This window comes from Thermobia domestica, chromosome 7, assembly GCF_964235325.1.
Source record: "Thermobia domestica chromosome 7, izTheDome1.hap1.1, whole genome shotgun sequence".
Taxonomy (NCBI): domain Eukaryota; kingdom Metazoa; phylum Arthropoda; class Insecta; order Zygentoma; family Lepismatidae; genus Thermobia; species Thermobia domestica.
Window position 1 is genome coordinate 262,792,016 of NC_137460.1, and position 16,844 is coordinate 262,808,859.

A 16,844-nucleotide genomic window follows, 5' to 3' on the forward strand; every position below is an offset into this window, starting at 1 on the left:
ATGTGAATGTGGATAATGATTAAGTAGCAACAAAAGAAGTAATCATTCCCTTTACTTCTGACAAAATTACACTTAATTTGTTTTACTACATGACATATTGTACAAATATGAAATGGAGTACCACTGAGTAGTTTCCATATCTTTCTATTCTCAAAAGTGGCTGTAGTTTGTTTCATTATATCAAATTGAGCCATCATTTATGCCGTGGCTGTCATAAGTCTTTGACCGTGGCTGCTTTGAAACAAATCCACAGTACGAGAATTAAATCTGCCTTATCTGTAGTTTCATGTGGAACAAATTTGCGTACCAGAGGTTTAAGAACAACTGAACTTATTAATATAAACTCTACCAAAGATTATTCACTTATATCATCATAAGAGGAATACGAAAGGCATTTTGAAACGAAGAAAAAAATAATATACAACTTTCCAAGGTGAGGCAGAAGAACTTAACGTAACCAGACTAAAGACGAATCATTTACAGCGTAGTGATCGTGCTTCAGTGGTCTAGGCACTTGGGCAATAATATGGAGGTTCTTCGATCAAATACACGTCGAGAATTTTTTTTTTTTTACTTTAGGAACGTTGATGGCGATTGATCAGCGATAACACACGCTTTATTACATTTAAATATTTGAATGCTTCTTTAATAATTCTTTAATAATAAATTTGTATGATAGACACGCCCCTGTATTTAAGAAACGTGTTTCGCGACCCCCATCACCATGCTAAACCGATGAATTACGTTCGTTAATGGCGCGGAGAGATAAATTTTATAGAGCATACAGGATACATGTTAAAAATAGTGATCCTTCCAGTGATAGCACAATAAATCCTAATACAAAATTCGAAAACTATAGAATATTAAGAAACCGTTGCACTCAAATATTAAGGAAGGCAAAACGGCGCTTTGCCTATGAAATACTTGAATTCCAAAATAATGGAGCAGTTCTTTGGAAACGGCTAAAGTATTAGGTGTTGGGAGAAACATAGCCAAGAACGCAGTTAACTATTCGCCAGATGAATTGAACACTTTTTTGTCAAAGGCGTATGATACCAGCCTCCATGAAACTGCAAACAATGAGTAATATTGTAGCTTCGGAAATTAACTCTCTGTTTTCGTTTTCTCAGGTACAGCCTGTACATGTATTAAAAGTGATCCAAAGAAATAAATCTAAAGCCACGTGTACAGATGATATTTCAAGAACCATGACCAGGAAAATCCTACCGCATGTTCTTAATCCTATCACTGACATTTTTAATTACTCTCTTGCCACAGGTACTTTTCCCACAGTATGGAAACTCGCTAAGGTCCCCCCACTTCCAGAGAAGAACAACGTTGATAATATTGCAGACTATCGCCCTATCAGTGTCCTTCCCGAGCTTTCAAAAGTTTTTGAATATATTGTAAATTATCAAATTCGGGAATACTTAACAACAAATAATTTATTGGATACACTTCAATCTTTTTTTCGAAGTAATCATAGCACATGCACTGCACTACTAAACGTAACGGAGGATATAAAATGGGCTATTGATAACAGAGAACTGACGCTCCTTACCTACTTGACTATAGTAAGGCACTTCAAACTATTGATTTTAACATATTACTTCAGAAATTATCATTACTGTTTAATTTTTATGAATCAGTGGTTAAATGATTTCATTCTTACCTTCACGAACGTAAACAAAGAGTAGTGATCAATCAGGATCACATATCGACATGGCATTGTATCAACAGTGGAGTGCCCCAGGAAAACGTACTAGGTCCCCTTCTCTTTGCCCTTTACATTAATGATCTCCCTAAAATTCTCAGAAATGCACAGGCAAAAGTTTCATTTGTACACAATTAGGGACGCCGCCAGAACGAAAAAAAGGTGGGGGTTGTCTAAGTGGTAGCCCACAATGTCCAATTCAATCACAAATAGTCGACATCGTTTGTACGTCGTTTGTACAGATATGTGCAGGCGAAATTTTAGTTTGTACATAATTATAGGCGCCGCCAGTACGAAACAAAGTGGGGTCTGCCTAAGTGGTAGCCCCCCACCATATCCAATTCAATCAAAAATTGTCGCAATTGTTTGCACATCGTATGTACAGAGATGTGCATGCCAAATTTTCGTTTGTACACAATTAGGGTCGCCGGCAGAACGAAAAATGGGGGCTGTCTAAATGGAAGCCCCCCCAACATGTCCAATTCAATCACAAATTATCTCAGTCGTTTGTACAGAAATGTGCCGGCAAAATGTTCGTTTGTACACAATTAAGGGCGCCGCCAGAACGAAAGAAATGGCTGCAGTCTAAGTTGCAGCCCCCACCATGTTGACTTCAAGCACAAATTGTCGCAATCGTTTGCACATCGTTTGTACAGAAATGTGCAGGCAAAATTTTTGTTTGTTCACAATTAGGGGCGCCGGCAGAACGAAAACAAAGGGGGGCGCTTCCTAATTCGTAGCCTCCAAGATGTCCAACTCAATCACGAATTGTCGCAATCGTTTGTACACAAATGTTCAGCGAAATTTTCGTTTGTACAAAACTAGGGCGTCGCGAGATCGAAAACAATGTTGTTGACTCTCTAAATGATAGAAACATAAAAAAACTATGTCACATACTATGGAGTATTTTTCTAACAAGACTTTGTATACATTATTGTGTCGATTGGTATGTTCACACTATCGTGTGATCACTAAATTGATCTTATTCTAAGGGTGATGGAATGAATATTTTTGTGTTTGTACTTGCAATCGTTATTCCTGAGTTAGTTTATCACTCTTCGGCTCTTATTATTAAACTTATTCATTATTTCTTACGTGAGCTGAATCCTTATGACAAAAATGCATTTTTTTCTTTCTAACTTGCGCAGAAACCGTTATTTTCATCTCGTGCAGGAAATTGATAAGTCGAAGATATAACAAATTGACAAAGTAGACTGTTAATGGGTAAATTATAACACAGTATATTGTTTTATTTGAACATCTTCATTAAACTCATTTCGCATAATCTATAGAATGCATGGTGAAATATTTTAGTGCATTCAGGATTCTGATTTACGAGTAGGGTTGCTAGCTGTCCGGTATTTCACGGCCTGGCTGGAAATATTGCTGTGATTTTGATTAAGGCCGTTGACCGGTACTGACATTTTATTACCCCTTCTGACCGGTATTTTGGAATCTGCAATCCAGAATATAACATTGAACATCGAAATTTTTCAACAGTCCCTTTAAAAACACAAATTTCTGTTTTATTATACATTATCGATATTTTTTTAAATCTGTGGCATTTTTTTTTTATTTATTTAACATAAGAAATTTGATAACACATTTTATTGTAAAAGAATTTTATACATTTATTGAGACGAGAAAATGTCTTTTTAAAGCAATTTCCTTTGATTGAAGTGTAAGTTTATAGAGTAAATTTAGTTTCATGAATCAACAATTGTTACGAAAAGATTAATATCCAGTATTATTCATCTTTTCGATAATTTTAAAGAAGTGGCAATTGCTGGTAAATACAATAACGATCAATGTTGTCCTCAGTTTCTCATTTGTACAGATAATTTTGAGGGTGTGCCGGTAATTTTGTGTTCCTGAGTTGGCAACCTATTTACAGGATTTTTTTTTTTTTCAACTCTGCTACGTAGTGGCTCCGTACTGACACTCCGCGTGCAAATAAGTATGTAAGGCTACCATACGTCCCGGTTTTTTAAAATTTGTCCCGGTGTGCAGAAATTTTTCTCCTTGTCCTGTTTTTTCTATTAATTACATATCAAAAGTTCTGAAAAGATAATAAAATCGACTTCTTCCTTTTACTTTCGATTCCGACAATAGTATAGGAACAATTTCATTCTAATTTTTATTATTATTCCAATCACTGCTTTCCCGGATATAACATGTAATGTTAAAATCCTCCTAAGTGGCACTCTTATCACCAAAAGTAAGAATGTATACGCCGAGGTGGCAACAAATTCTTGTGACGTTGCAGACCAGCCCCGAACACACATTTTTTTCTGCTTCAGAAAAACAATTATGCAAATTGCTTTCTTTTAGTTCGCATTTTAGGTTAACAAAAACAAATCAGTCCATTGAAATTAGGAAGCAACTACGTAAATCTGGATTTTTTTTCTTTATAGACATGTAGATCATGTGAAGTGGTATGTGTAATATTATAGTTCCGCCGCCTTTTCACCAACACCTTCGAACATTGATATGTAACCTAAAACGTACCTGGAATATCAAAAATAGTCTCCATCAGCATCGACGACCTTCTGCCAACGTTCTGGAAGGCAGTGGATTCCATCGCAGTCGTTCTTGAAGGAACGTGAAGCGAAGAAGGTATCACATATTGAACCTCTACTAGCGATTTGAACTGGCGTTCTCTAAGGTGATTTTCCAAGGAATGGTACAGGTGATAATCGGACGGTACAATCAGGGTGCGAATTGGCGGGGGGGATGCCAGGGATTTCCCCCCTGACAAAAATCTTTCCCCCCCTGGAGAAGAAAAATTTTATGCCTGGCAGGGATAACTTTTCCCCGTCTGGAGTATTTTTAAATGGACATGAAGATAGAAAGAGGAAACAATTCCTACTTTGCGTAGCTAACCTAAATATTGCTTGAGTGAAAATTTATGAAACATCTCACATCTCAACTGCTTTGTACCTGTTAGTATATATATATATAATGTGTGTGTGTGTGTGTGGGAGTACGGTGCGCATATGGGTGAAATTCATCCCCCCCTGGGAAAATTTTTCAATTCGCACACTGGGTACAATGTCCGTGGAGTATGGCGGATCCAATAGTGCTCCCCATCCAAGCGTAGAATGGTGTCCTGGGTCATCGTAACCACGTGAGGCTTAGCGTTGCCTTGTAACAGGAGGAACCCTTTGCAATTCAGAAGTACTGGATCCAGAGAGTGACAGTACACAGTTGCATTGATGCATTGACCAGCTGGTAGCAGTTCCCGATGGACGATGCCGCGAGCAGTCCACAAAATGCACAGGAGAACCTTATTCTGGTGTAGTGCTGGCTTGGGCTGTTTTTGAACCGTTTCATGGGATGCTAACCAACGATGACGGCGCCGTGGAGCTTTGTACAGGACCCACTGCCCATCACATGTCAACACTCTGTCCAGAAGTTGCAAACATCTTCTAGGTAAATTAATCCAGAAAAAATTAAAAGAAAATTCCTTACAGAATGATATTTCAGTGCAATTAGTTCCTTATGATTCTATCAGACAGCAACGCTGTTTTTAAATAGAAAAATCGGAATGTTAACGTGATGAAATTTTTGTTTATACTTTATTACACAGTAAAAAATATTAAAAGAAGTTCTGAACACATTCCTTAATAGAAAATCATGTTGTCTTCAGCACTTCAAATTTTATTTTGATTTTCGAAGGTGATTGCCTAAATTTTAATCTTGGAAATTTGGAAGTGGAGGAAAATAGAGAAGGTTAGCAGGATAGAGAGGAAAACGAATTAGGAAATGCTGAAAAAATGCAAGAGACGAGAACAATATTGGACGATATAAGGAAGTGAAAAATAGACGGATCACAAGTTTCGATCTTGCTAAGGGATTGCATTCTGAGAGATGTAGCAAAGGGGGTGATGTAAGGAGAGCGAGAGTGTGTAAGAAGGTTGTAACTGATAGATTATAATAAGGAGGGTGCTACATTTTGTTGGGTTGCAAGGAAGATATTAGTGGGAAATCGCAAAAACGGAAATTTCTTACCTAGTTCAAGGAAACTGGCCTGTCATTAATGGTAGAACATTGAGGAGGAGGAGGATAATTATAATGCAAAAAAAAGCCGAAACAATAGGTTATTCATACGAATTGACCAGCATTTTTTTCTGGTGGCAGCTTTGTAAGGTTCTAGTTCTCTTAAGAATAGATTTATCAATACAAAATAAATATGCAAAGTATCTTTTTGACAAAATAGAATCTTAATATATTTAAAAAATGTACCCGATGTCGGTTTCTTCTTTTTGGGTTCCCTTTAAAAGGGGATGGTCATTATAACTACAAATCGATTTCTAAGTAACGTTAGTTTCAATTTCTGTTATGGGGCAGCAGCATTTTATCAGATAATGTTCTCGTTGTACTTTTAAAAAGGGAATTTTCTAAACGACTTTTCGTTCTTCTATATACAACTCCTGTAGGCTGACATCATCATTATTAATTAAGTTCATTTCAGAGCGATGATAAGTCAAATTTCTTTGTGGGTTACAGAGATGTTCTCAAAAAATGCCAGAGAAGCGTTATTTATTTATTTATAAATTAGCCCTGTAAAGTCCACATTAAGAATATTATCGTAAATACGAATTTATTCACTACATCCCGATTTTCGAACAAAATTTCTTAGTAGGATAGAAAACTGCACCGTATAAGCTACATTTCATTCTTGAATGTAGGTTTACATTAGTAGAGTACGATGATGGTTGAGTCCAAGTTTCTATGAGACAAAGATTTCAACTGCTTTAAGAAAAAATATTTTCCACTTCTATTATATTTCTTACACGGGGGGAATATATTCTATGATCCAATCGAAAGTGCAGGAACGTGAGAGTACAACGAACCAAGACAGACGAAAAGGTTATGGAGCTAATGGTTTATAGTTTACTTGTGTATCAGTTTTCTGATATATTTTATGTTTCCATGTATTTTTCCCTTTCCTTAATTTACATTTTTCTCAATTTTTAAGAATATTTTCATACTATTTTAGATTGAATTCCAACAAAATATGAGTTTTCTATCATTTTGTCAGTACTTGTGTGTATTGATAGATTTTCCCATACTTCAAACTGCCTTCTTGAACCGGTCAATTTTTTTTTTTTTTTTTTCATTTGAAGCTGTAAACGCTGAGTAATTCCATACAAAATCAGGAAGTTCACGAGTGAAGCCTTAAAAATTAAAGTTAGATTTTCATTTCAAGTAAAATTGACGTTTGTTCGATTAGAACTGGCTGGTGACCCAAAGCTCATAGAATACAGGCTTGAGTGTCGTTTCTAAGCTTATGAATCACCCTTTACAAGAATTTCCATTAACAAACTTGGATTTCTTATAGCCTGCATTCTCCGTTTCTTTCTAGACTACTTACAGTCCTCTCTAGGACACTTGCCTCATGCCTTTTTCTTCCTTGCAATTGTCTATTTTCGTTGCCTCTCTTTTCTGGTTGGTTATAACTCAGTAGGTTACGATTCTGCATTTTGAATATTGCATCGTCTCTGAAGTTTAAACTCAATCTCTTTCTCCTTCGTTTCCTTCTTTTTTCTAAAATATTTTCCAAATTTAAAAATTACTCTAATAGCATATACCTTACAAAAATGGAAATCCTAAAAGAGCTGGAAGTGGATCAAAAAGCTGCTTTCTCTTCTTTGTCTTCATTTAAATATGATGTTACTATTTGGGTGAATCCTTCGCGATTAATTCTCATCAGTATTGTCTTAAAATCGATAGGATAAAGCGCGAGTAAACTGGAAGTGAAACAAGAAGAAACTGCTGGCAATCAATAGGGATATCATCTAAAAGTTTGTTCTTGGCTTTCTTTTTATTCTTCCGAATATAATTTTGTTATGTTTGTTTCTCTTTTCTATTTGGTCTATTGCCAAACAATATCTGGAATTACAAACATGTATTATAACGAACATTAAAAAAACGGAAGTGATGTTCACCTGTTTCAGGTTATTTCGAGAGAAGTTAATTTTGCTTATAACAAGTTTTCGGCTTCGTTTATAAAGATTTATAATTTGTGCTAAAGTAATGTATGATATTTCTCTTGTTTTCGTTGTTCTTTCTTCTCGCGATATTCTTTACTATATATTGAGCTAAGTTCTCAAATTAATTTTCTATTTTACCACTTGATGTTATCCCATGCCTCTGGATTAGTCTGGCCTCTGGATTTTTCTAATATCAATAGTGTTCTTATTTCTACCAGGGTCATAATGAGAAGCTGTGAGGGGCGTAGACTTAAAATCGTTAATAAGGCGCACTGAATGTAAAATAGGGACGTTATGACATATGCGTATTTTTTATTTAACTTGCTGATCAACAGTTATATGTGGAGTATTATTACAAACTATCCTCGCAGACCGTTTAAACGCTCAAAATTGTTTCAAAATCACATGATCTTATTCCGTTACACTCAATAATACATCTACATAAAACATAAGGTGAACACCTTGGAGGACAACGGAAGTGACTTTTGAAGTAGGTAAATTTATGCCTAGGAAATTGACTCTCCATAGTGGAATGCAGATGGTGATCACAAAAATGGAAACACCTGAACAAAATTGCAACTTACCAGATTAATATGGTGTCGGGCCACCTTTCGCCTTCAGAAAAGCCTTGATGCGACGTGGGATGGAGACATAGAGGTCGTGAATGCTAGCAAGTGGAATTTTACACCATTCCTCGTGCAGGGCATCGGCCAGTTTTGTGAGAGACGATGGAGGTAGAAATTGTCGCCGGAGTCGTGTTTCCAAGACAGACCACAGATGTTCAATTATGTTGAGATCTGGTGATTGGGCGGGCCAGGGAAGGTGTTGAACTTCATCCCGATGTTCCTCAAACCACTTTGCAACAACTCCAGCTGTGTGAATGGGTGCATTATCATCCTGGAAGATGGCGTCATTGTCCAGGAACAACATCCGGACCATAGGATGCAAGTGGTCTCCAAAATTGCGACATAATCGTTGGCAGTGATTCGTCCGCTAAGTTTGACCACAGGACCCAATAAAACCTATGATATTGCGGCCCACAGCATCACCAAGCCGCCGAGATGTTTCACAGTTGGGCGGAGACACTGCAGATCATAAGCTGCTTTGGGTGTTCTCCACACATAAACACGGCCCGTGGTTGGGAATAGGGTGAAGGATGACTCATCCGAACATATCACACGTTTCCAGTCCACAACGGTCCAAGCTGCATGGTCGCGGCACCACTTGCGGCATGTGAAAGTGTTATGGTCCCTGATGTGCGGTTTGACACGTGCAACACGATCCCTTAAGTTCATGTCATATATTTCGCGGCGGACTGTGATTGTCGAAACAGGGTGGAGGGTGCTGATTGAGTTCATCCCCCACTTGCTCTGCTGTGGCACGACGGTTCTGGGTGGCAATGCGTTTTAATACCCGGCGTGACCTGTCACTCATGATTTTATCCCGCTTCCCCGATGTGGGTTTCCCGTGTGTTGTGTAGGCCGTCATCACCTTCGACACTGTCCAACGCGACACACCTAACACAATAGCCACTGCCGTCACACTCACTTCACATAACCGCGCACAAACAATTTGTCCTCTTTGAAAATCTGATAGGTCTTCCATTTTACACTACCTCCGTCTGAGGCAGCCACTGGATTGTAGTTGTTGTTATGTTTGAGTTTAACGTCCCGTTCAGCAGCGAGGCTATATGAGACATGGACCTATTGATTAACGTGGAATCCGAACCACATGAGCTCCCGCCGGGAAACGAACCTGGGTCTCCCACGCCAAAGGCGCGAACGCTAACCGCTTAGCCAGAGAGAAGCTCTGGCAGCCACTGGACACTGCTGTTCCACTGCGTCTGACGTAGTATGGAGACCGACCTAACACAACACCTCCAGCGGTCCGGCGTTGCAGGTGCCACATCACTGCCAACCCATACATCTGACGTGTTGCCAACAACAGGTGTTCCATTTTTCTTATCACCATCTGTATATAAGCTGGGAAAATAACCACGACACAATTCGCTAAATGGTAGACCCTCGAGTGGAGTGCGATGAGGTTCTTGAATTTTTCATATTGTGATCCGGAGAATGGTTTTCCGATTATAAATAAAACTTACTGGAAACGTCATGTATAACTTGAATCCCTTTTATTATGGGGACCTCAATTGAGCTGTCTTAAAACAGTGAACTAAATCCACTTTCAAACTATTAGCAACCAGGTTAAACTTTGTAGTTTTTCATAATTTGGGATAAATTATCACTTTTGGAAAGAGTGGTGGATAAACTCACATGAAAAGGTGATGTAACAATGTAACAATGTACCTTTTTTGTGGTATTTGACATCCCGGGTTTCCAGTTTTAGACATACTTTTTTGATGGCAGCTCGAAAATGGAGTTATGATAGTTCACTTTGATTTCAGACAGCTTAATTACTATTGATGCACTGTCACTATATATATATATATATATATATATATATATATAGTGGCAGTGCATCATATATATATAGCATTTAACTTTTATTACTTTGATCCGTTTACATGACAAGAAGGAAGGACATCCTTACCTTATATCAGAAATCTTTTCAATTCTGCATTATCATGACAGAATTTATTATTTAAGCCATGTTTATTCACTTTATTTAGTATATCCCTTTCATACTGCATTAACATAAACGATTGAAGGTTGTCTTTCCCGAGGTTCGCTCTTAATCCTTATTTTATAATATTGAGTTTCAAGAAAAGCTTATTTACATCTTCCTTTCTACATGTGTAAGAGGGATAGTAAGGAGGAACTTGTACATTTTAAAGAGGTATGTATAACATAAGGCATACATGAGATGTCCATATATAATTTTGAACGCACAAGTAAGGCAGGACTTGCAAGTTTACTTTGATTTCCTACATCCCTGGTTCAATATCGCTTCACCATGCTTCCTCTTCATACTCACTACTTATATATTCAATATCATATTCACTAACAAAATCTCCTTGCGATGTCTTGGACTAAATATCTGCATAAAATTTTAGTCCTTCGATAGTTTTCCCTTTATCTATGCCACAGATTTTGTTCATTGCATTTGAGGGTAGCACGTCTTTTAAATCAAAAATCCGCCTTGGATCGAAACACACAAATTCGTGGTAAAAGTTTTCGTGTTTCGAAATCCGGTTAGTCACACTTTGAATGATTTTTTTAAGGACATCACTGAAAACACAGTCTGAAACTTTTCTTTTCTGTATTCTTTGATTTCATGACATGCCAATTCAGATTATGCAACGATATTATATATTTGTGAATTACTTCCATTTTTCTTGTAGCTATCTTGGACAGAGGTACTACTTAAAAATGCAGAATCTGTTGTTAAGAAGAAGAAAAAACATAGAATATACGTTGATTTTAGATAGATAATCTGTATTTGTGGGTACAGTAATAAAATAGAATTTTTGTTTCGGTTTGCTATGGCAACTGGTATCTATTAATGGAGATTACAGAATAAAAACTAGTTGTGGTGAATGTGATGTGTCTAATTTGAAAGTTATGCAATCACTAGTTATTGCAAATATACGTATAAATTAAAGATGCCTGATAGTGGTGACTTATCTTAGTATTCAAACTGGGCTAATGTGACGAAAAATACGTTAAATCTAATTATAACGTTACAATAGAACAATTACATTCTACGGTTTGATATGATATGATCACAGCAAAACGCATTCCTCCTCCTGGTTTCTTCGGAACCTACCCCTCTCCAACTCCCTACTACCCGCTTACGCGACACCCAATCTGCTACGGTCCTTGTGGATTACAACGACATTCTTTTTGTTAACCAGAGTTACCTTATTGTCAACACCTGGTGAGAAATGCCACGTAAATTCCGCGTGGTCAACAACTTAGTTTCGAAACTAGAGCGCACTAACGGATGCAACATGCATATTTTGAATTTTGTATCCAATCACTATGAGAATCGTCAAAGTAATTTAAATGATATTTTTATTACTTGTTTATGGTAATGAACAATTTGTTAAACCATTAATTTTTATTTTAACTGAGTGTGACATGAAAAGTCACGAAATATCAAAACTGTATGCGAGGTGGCAATAATACCATCACATGCCAGCACATGATTCCGGTACTACTTTCCTAGTGTAATCATTAGCAAAACGAATTCACACCTGCGGAACTATTTCCAAACAAGCAAACGGAGTGAAATGAATAGTATACAGGGTGTTTAGTAAGTAATGGTCATAAATTAAACCGTTGATAGTACACGCCACAACTAACAAAAAACATGTGTCCGCAAACGCTTCGTGACGGAGATAGGGGCTGTCGAAAGTGTTGGAAAATGAAGTTTAGAGGCGAATATCTCAAAAAGTATGAATCGGACAGAGGGCGGTCCAATGAATGACTATCGAAGTCAGAGCTGCGCTATGCACGCTTTCGTGGTACCAGGTCGAAAGCTCAAAAAGATACAAAATGGTGGACAATGTTTACGTGCCGTGTGTGGTTGCATAAAAAGCAGGAAATGAGAGAGAGGCAATCGAGGTGTGTTGATGTACGTTGTAAATGGCTCCAGGAAGAATTCCGACAACTAATGGCTACGTACAAGTGTGGCAGCACTTAGGTAAACCAAACGGTATGCAAGGCACTGATGAAGCATTATGTGCTAAACAGTTAACGTAACGAATATCCGCAAACTGGATTGCAATGGGAAAAGCATGACAACATTCGAGTATGTGGGAGGCGAATCTGAAACGTTCCGCATGTAGAACGCGCAAGTGTATTACAACAAGCGAAAAATGATGGACATGTCATGTTTGTCCATATCAACAAACAGAAATCGTCATGTTGGTAATGTGTACAGTATTAATGATAAGGTAAACAGTAAAAACCAAGATGTGTAACCACAGAAGAGATGCATGAGAAATTAACTTACTTCTATCATTAAAGTAAATGTTGGAAGTGTCGTCCATTCATGCGAATGCATGCTTGTACCAGTCTTCGCAAAGATCCAAGTACTCGTGATAACATGTCGGAATACTGTTGAATATGTCCGCAACATTCTTACAACAGAAGTAGAATAAACGTGCCATTTCACATGGCCCCAGAGAAAGAAATCTAAAGGATTTAACTCCGGGGAGCGCAGTGGCCAAGCAAGAGGACCCCCACGTCCTATCCACTTTCGTCCGAATTGGGTATGTAAATGTTCTCTGACACGGTTAAAGAAATGTGCTGGCGCTCCATCATGCATAAACCACAGTCTCTGACGCCTATCGAGAGGTATATCTTCGAGTAGAAGCGGCAAATCGTGTTGGAGAAATCGCAAATATGAGATCCCAGTTAATGCATTAGGAAGAAACAATGGTCCTACAAGCTGATCACCTAAGAGTCCTACCCACACATTAAAGGAAAACCTACGCTTATGTTCTAACTCCACTATTGCAACTGGATTCTCAGGGACCCAGACATGAGAATTGTGAACATTTACAATGCCATCCCGGGTGAATTGTGCTTCATCAATAAATAGGACGTCATCAGTGAAATGAGAATTGCCAGTAATTTGTCTGCGAAGTCACTGACAAAACTGCATTCTCGCCGGAAAGTCTGTGGGGGTCAGAGGTTGGACACATTGCAGATGGTACGGGTACAACTGCTGTTTATGGAGAATATGTGTTCAACGAGAGCATTGGATACGCGTTCGGCACGTCCCACACGTCTTGTGCTCGTTCCTGGGTTTTCGTCCACTGCCTGTAGCATACGTTCTTCTAATTCAAGGGTACGTATTGTCCTTGGCCTTCCCGGTCTTGAACAATGTGTAAACCTCCCATGTTCTCGTAGACGCTGATGTATTCTGAAAATGTTCTTCGGTCTGGTTGCTGTCTCGTAGGGAAAGTCTCGCGATATAACCTAGCGGTCTCTACCGCATTCCCGTTTGCTTTGCCCTACATAAAGTGCATTTCAGCATACTCAATATTGTATCAATGGCAAGGTAAACACTAATTTAGCACCACACATATAGCACTAATTAACACTGCACAATAGTATCCCTGTGGCTATCCAACACTACTGAAACTATTGCACTGTTCTCCGCAATACTTTGAAGTAAGTACATCCACAACATTGTAAAGGCACGCGCATTTGACACCTCTTTAACACATAAAACTACCACATTCTCTGTAGGCGAGAAAGATAAGTGAAGACAACGAACCTCTACACTCTGAATCATTCTCCCAAGCGACTACTCCGGTACGACGAAAGTATGTAGACCTGTAGCAGAACCCTTCAGGCAACATAATAAACAAACGTGGAAAGACAAGCGTGTTTCCAATTGTCGTCTGTAATCGAAACTATGTAGTGTTCTTCCATTCCATATTTCCTGGCTTACCAGCTGATTGACAAGAACTGCGTGCACAGCTTTTTTTTCTTTACGTATAAGTACAGGGAAAGAACCAAATAATGAGCAACCTACAGGCGCTCGATTGATTGAGTTATTGTTGCTTTAAACGAGCTTATGAGCTCCGAAGGATGGGACCTACAATTTGGAAAATCTGGGATCAGAACCACTGCATTCAGTGGGCACTTCAGCGGATTTGAACCCGCAACCTCATGCACCCAAGGTGAGCTCAACGTCTGTTCCAACCCCCATTCAGTATTTCCAACTGGCTTGCATGTTCTACCAGTGTTCCTTTCGGCTATTCCATTCATTTTCGCGCATCGTTTGTTTTACCTTGGTATGGTACAGTAAAGGACTACTCTGTACATGTGCATTCGTCTTAGTAATGTCCTCTGAAGTAGTTCACAACATGCACCACCACATTTATTCGATTGCCTCTCATTTATTGCTGGTTATGCAACCACACACGACACGTCAACATTGTCCGCCATTTTGTATCTTTTCGAGCTTTTGACCTGGTACCATGACTTATGAATTACTGGTGGATAGACACGCCCTCCATGTTCATCTGGAGCCCCCTTTCCTCGGACAATTGTCCCGGAATCCCTCAGTTTCTTTCGGGAACCTTGCGCGCGCATTGCAGAGTTATCAACCCTGCATTTCTGCATAGCGCAGGTCTGACTTCGATAGTCATTCATTGGACCGCCCTCTGTCCGATTCATACTTTTTGAGGTATTCGCCTCTAAACTTCATTTTCTCACACTTTCGACAGCCCCTATCTCCGTTACGAAGCGTTTGCGGACACATATTTACTAAGACCTTTTTTGTTAGTTTTGGCGTGTAATATCTACGGTTTAATTTATGACCATTACTTATTAAACACCCTGTATACCCAGTCAGGAAAGTCCAGAGGATTAGTAAAATGTATTCGCATTAATAGTAACTGTATTTAAGCGCAGAACTCAACGTTAACAAACTTAAAACCAGAAACGTAATGAAACGACATAATGATCTTACTTTTCTCCAGACACTATTATGTTTTCACCTTGAATTTACCATGAAACCATTGCCTTCAGCAATCTTACAAACACTCAAATCTTAAAAGATAAGGTTGGTAAATACTCTTTACATCTCTTATACGGTACAGCTTCTATACAGTATTCATACAGTATACGGTACAACTTCTACACAGTATTCATCTTAACTTCTTTCAACATAACTAAACGCAGCGAAATGATAGCTATTACATAATAAGTTACTAGGTTTGGAAACACACCTGCTCGAACCACAGGTAGCGTAGTGAGTTATCAAAATTGCCAGAAGGCCATTTTATAACTTTTACGTTTGTAAAGAAAAGTTTAATCGAATATTTCTGATTCAGGCCTACACATCCGGAACAACAATGCTGCCAACTTGTACAAAATATGGCTAGAGGATCAAATATTTAAACATGTACAAATTTTATCCTGAAATCCAAATTGAAAAGTCGAATATAATAAAATTCTAGGATAGAGTGGTCACATAGATTGATTATTTGATCTCTGTGAGTTCAAACTTCAGAAAAACGATCATATGGCATTTCATATATTTGACCCAAAAGCCGTTGCTTGTAGGAAGCACAAACCGTTGGCCGCTAGATTAGTCCGACGCCCATTTCTTCCGGAGTTTGGTCTACCATGCAGTGACATGTTCAATCATATTCGGTATTTAATCTTCTAGTATAAGAATTATAGGAACCATGACCTATAAACATTTCCATCGTTTCTTTATTTAAATCTCTTTTCCATTTCCTAATTTTAAGGTCGGTATATATTATTCCAATTTGTTCTTTTATAATTATTTTTACCATGATATGCATTTTCTTTTGATGATTGCGTTTAGCTACATAATAGGAATTGTTCCAAATATTTCTCAAATGTTCACTTATTTCTCTTTAATCTAATTTTTTATTACTAGACCTAGTCAGCTAACCACTAACATTTAAGGAGACTGGCGTTCTAAGAAATAGTAGCTCCTTCCTCCAGTTGATTCCTTTCAGTCTATATCTGATAGCTGGACATCGTACATGGCAACACGCATGCCCCGAAATATGACATGCCAGTATATTTCTCCAATTGGAGCAAGAAAGAATGAATATTTCGCCATCACATAGAGACGCACTAGATAGATTTAATAAACTACATTCACGTTGAATTCTAAGAGAGGAAAATTAATGCAAACAAAATGAATATAATAATATGCATCATGCTGAGACAGAGAAAGCATGGACAGAACAACGAAATTTTTACACTTAAGCACAGAGAGTCTGCATTTGCCTCCTGCTCCATCTTTCTGTTTTGGGTTTTTCTCTTTCCTTTAAGGAATGAATCGCTTTTAGTTGCAATGGCGAACATAATTTACAATGCTTAACTCCCTGAAAAACAAACTGTATTTACAGGCTGAGAATCGAACGGAGAATATTTAGAATGGTCTCGCACGCTGTCTAAGTACGTGCACATTCTAAGGCGTATGTTCAAATCAGCCATAAAACTGCACACTGCCATATAGTTGCCCCCGGTTCCATTTTAATTTTTACAGCTTATTTACAGCTTTTTTAAGTTTATTTACAGCTTTTATGTGTATATGGGTTAACATCTAGCTTCAAAAAAAAAAAGACATTGGATTTGTAGATCAAAGTCAGGCAAATTTAATCGACTATCTTCAGAACTTACTGCTGCGTCTACATATATGTAGGATTAATCGAGGATTTCCATTGA

The 16,844-nt window shown here is 38.1% G+C and overlaps 1 protein-coding gene across 1 annotated transcript in view; it reads right to left on the minus strand.

Annotated features, from left to right (window-relative positions):
• LOC145690875 (uncharacterized) overlaps nt 1–16,844 on the minus strand; it is a 33,262-nt gene that overhangs the window by 5,390 nt on the left and 11,028 nt on the right. The gene's annotated exons all lie outside the window — the stretch shown is intronic.